Here is a 4,231-nt window from a genome sequence, read left to right as displayed (position 1 = left end):
TACTATGGCTCTCTGGATTTTTAACTCTCAGAGTTGTTTACACTGAGTCTCCAGAGATTTGTCAATTACCTCAGTTCAGGTTTTCCTACCTCCCAGCACTACTTCCCATGGAGGTTCTACTCCTGAGTCTCTGCTGATGTAAGCAGACTCTTGACATTTGCCTGTCTTTCTTCCTAAGCCTGGGGGCAGGGTTTGTTGTGAGTCCTCACCTCTCTTGTCCAAGATTTTTTGATTTTTCAACCTGTTTAGCTTTTTACATTTTGTTAGGATGGGACTTCCACTCTCCTTACATGCAGAACCAGAAATTGCCAACCTAATTTTTCAAAAATTTGATATGTTTTCTGCTATACTGGATTCTCTAGCCCAATGAGTAACAGCTTAAATGTATATGTTCGACCAAGCTTGTATGAAATGGTACTGTACTAATCATGTATTGTATTTGTTGTGTTATATTTATTCACCAAATTGCATCTTTAGCTAGTTTCAACTGGCTTTCTATGAAATTTGAGAATATGCTTCCATGGAATATTTAGAAAGCAGGAAATTGTCCTTTGTCAGTGGTTCAAATCATATCTAGCTGTGAGGTTAATTGTCACAAACTGAAAATTCTATTTTATGAAACTGTATAAAAGGAAAAAAAAAGGAACAGGCTACTGTTATCTTGAGTAGGGGTGCTAAATTAATACAAAACACTGTAGAGTCCAAGCAAATTCTTATTCCTGAGATTATGCTATCTTTCATATAGAATAGACTAACATGTATGTATTCAACTATAGAGTTCTTGCCCAAAGGCAGTCATGAAAATGTCTTACTTACCACTTCTAGGGAAAAATTTCATAGCAGAGGATCCTTAAAACCAAAGTTTCTCAGTCAGTAACTGATAGACTGATAAGATTCAAATTGTCTGAGATTGATCCTAAAATGGATGCTAAATTTAAAGTGAACATCAAAGAATCCATTGTGACAAAAGATCATGGCAAGAAATGAAAGGTAAGAGCAACTTTTCTTTTTCAAAATACAAGTTAAAAACAATTAACTCAAGGCCACATGTTGAGTAAGTTACATAACTAAAAATGAATTCTAGAACTTTTTATTGGTTCTCCACTTAAAGCACTAAGCTAGAATCTTTTTTTTTTTAATCTAATTTGCATTTTTGGAGTCTAGATTATCTCTGCTACTTGCTAATCCTCAACAATAAAAATAGATGGCTTACTTTTTTTTTCCTGTTAAAACATTTTGCGTTAATTTGATGTTCTTTTTTCCATTTCTTGTCCTAAATTTGTCTTTCTAAAATTTCCTGAATGATGGAAAATCACTTTTACTAATCCATTTGATTATTTTACCTTTATTACTTCCTGGAGTTTATTGAACATCATTTTAAAAAGTATTTACATTCATTTTAAAAACAATATCTACATAACAGTCCAAGATTCTTGATGATATTCCTTCAACATAATCAGTCAAGTTGAAATGATGCAGATTAATTCACTAAAATGACAGGGACTGTGATTTACTAGATTTTGTAGATTAGTAAGCAAGCAAATCCATGCACAATAAAAAATTAAGGGTAGTGCAGCATAAATTGATTTTTTCATTTATCTTGACAACTATAGTTTAAATTATTTATGACATGCTTCACAGTATGCTAATGAATAGCCTCTAGTATCCTACAAAATAGAATTTTGAAGTTTAGACAACTAACTTAAATCCTGTGCTAATAAATCTTGTCCGAGAGTATGTTGAGATGCTAGGGTTTTGTGAGAAATTAGTTAAAAAAAAGTAAAGGAAAGAAAGAAAAAGAACAGAAAACTGCTATATAGGTTGCCTTCCTTAAATAGAATTTATTTTAAAGCGTGATGTGTCCCTCTGGCATATCTGATTTCTTTAACATTTCTGTGTCCCAGAAAAGTCTAGTAAGTTCTCTGAACTGTTATTTGATTTTCTTTGCTATATTCCTCTGACAACCTTGCATGATAGAGATGTTATCTTAATGTCGTCTTAAAAGTTATCATAGGACTTGCAAATCAAGTTAAAGAATTGATATTATCTTGGGGCACCTGGGTGGCTCAGTGGGTTAAAGCGTCTGCCTTCGGCTCAGGTCATGATCCCAGGGTCCTGGGATCGAGCCCCACATTGAGCTCTCTGCTCAGCAGAGAGCCTGCTTCCTCCTCTCTCTCTGCCTGCTTCTCTGCCTACTTGTGATCTCTGTCTGTCAAATGAATAAATAAAAATAAAAATAAAAATAAAAGAATTGATATTATCTCTTTTAAATTTATTTTGTAAAAAGAGAATTTAGAAATGATTGTTATTTAAAATTATAATCTTATGATTTTCACATTATTTTAAGCCATTAGTTAGAATAACACTGGTGATATGACTCTTCATTTACTGGTTTTGCAAGAACATCTAAGATGTCAAGATATATTCTCATTTTTTAGTTGTAAACACATATATACTTCAAAACAGACAGAGTGCAAGGCTTTGATATCTTACTAAAGTGAAAATTTAATGAAATAATAAACAATCTGACCGATTTTTGAATTAGAGATGGAAGACATACAAACTATTAATTATTTATTTCATTTTTTTCTTTGTTTATGCCTATCAGAAGATTGATTTTTGGCATTTATTCTATGTTGCATGCTGAGAATGATAGATTTATTAATATTTAAGGCATAATATTTTAGGTGCAAATACACAATTATACTTTATTTGGCATTAAATGCTCCCTAGCCAAAGTCATTTTTCTCCTTCCTCAACACCCAGACATGTAAAAACATACTCACTCTAAAACACACACACGCAAATTAAAAAAGAACACAAATATTTTAAGAATATAAAATATTTTTCAATAACCATATCTGAAATTCCATTTAAATATTTATTTAAGTATATTTTTTGTTTCTATAGCCCATATAAAAATTATAATTAGAACATCTATCATATTGAGTACTGAGTAGATTGGGTAAGTGTATTTGTTTTCTAGGCCTGTCGGAACAAAATATCACAGATTAGGTGGCTTAAACAATAGGAATTCATTTCTCAAAATTCTGGAGTTTAGAAGTCCAAAGTCAAGACGTTGGCAGAATTAACTTGGCCAGTTGCAACACAAGGAGAGAAGCCTCAGAAGAAACTAATCCTCCTTCTGAGGCTTCTCTCCTTGTGTTACAACTGGCCAAGTACTCACTGTGTCCTTACATGGTCTGTCCTCTGTGCACACAAGTTTCTGGCACTCACCATATTTCCTCTTCTTATAAGGACATCAGATGGATGCTGGGTTGTTCACATGGTTGGGCCTCCCCCTTTGACTCAGGTCATAATCCTGGAGTCCTTGCATGGAGTCCCACATGGGACTCCTGCTGCTCCCCCTGCTCTGTGCTCTTTCTCTCTGTCAAATATATAAATAAAATCTTAAAACAAAACAAAACAAAACAAACAAAAAAAACACGCTCTTTCCCTTTTGTCTTAGGAAAAAAAAAAAAAAAAGAACACATCAGTTTTAAAAAAACTCAGTTTAACTTAATCACCCCCTTAAAGACCTTATCTTGAATGGAAGTGGTGTTTCTTCTTTTCTGCTCTAGGTTTGAGTGGCTGGTTTCAAGATGGGCAAGTTCACGAAACCCAGGAATTTGGTGCCAGTCCTGGCCTGATGCTATTCTGGACACAAAGCAGTCATTGTGAAGAACATTGATGATGGCACTTCAGATATGTCCGCACATGCCGTGCTCTGGTGGCTGGAACTGACTGCTATCCCTGCAAAGTGACAGCTGCCATGGACGAGAAGATATTTGCCAAGAGGTCAAAGATCAAATCTTTTGTGAAAGTTTATAACTACAATCACTTCATGCCCACAAATGTACTCTGTGGCTATCCCTTTGGACAAAAGTATTGTCAACAAGGATATCTTCAGAGACATAGCTCTTAAATGTAAGGCCTGATGAGAGGCCAGAGTCAAGTTGGAGGAGAGGTATAGGACTGACAAGAACAAATGGTTCTTCTAGAGTCTGTGGTTTTTGATATGTTTTGTTTCAGTTATTGAAAATACCCCCCCCCCAAAAAAAAGAAAGAAAGACCTTATCTCCAAATATGATTACATTTTAAGGCATCAGAGGTTAGGACTTCAATATGTAAACTTCGGGAGGGCACAATCAACCCATAACACTAAATCTGGATAAAACTTAGTTAACCCCATGCAAGAATTTGTGAAATGAAAAATATTGGAGAAATTCAT

General features: G+C 34.3%; 1 pseudogene; it reads left to right on the top strand.

Annotated features, from left to right (window-relative positions):
- The first annotated feature begins 3,602 nt into the window (after positions 1-3,602).
- Positions 3,603-4,001, top strand: LOC111147088 (annotated as a pseudogene).
- The last annotated feature ends 230 nt before the right edge of the window (positions 4,002-4,231 follow it).

This window comes from Enhydra lutris, unplaced genomic scaffold, assembly GCF_002288905.1.
Source record: "Enhydra lutris kenyoni isolate GAN:26980312 unplaced genomic scaffold, ASM228890v2 scaffoldscaffold15, whole genome shotgun sequence".
In the NCBI taxonomy this organism is placed as follows: domain Eukaryota; kingdom Metazoa; phylum Chordata; class Mammalia; order Carnivora; family Mustelidae; genus Enhydra; species Enhydra lutris.
Note: the sequence above shows the minus strand (reverse complement) of the source record. Positions and strands in the feature narration are given on the sequence as shown.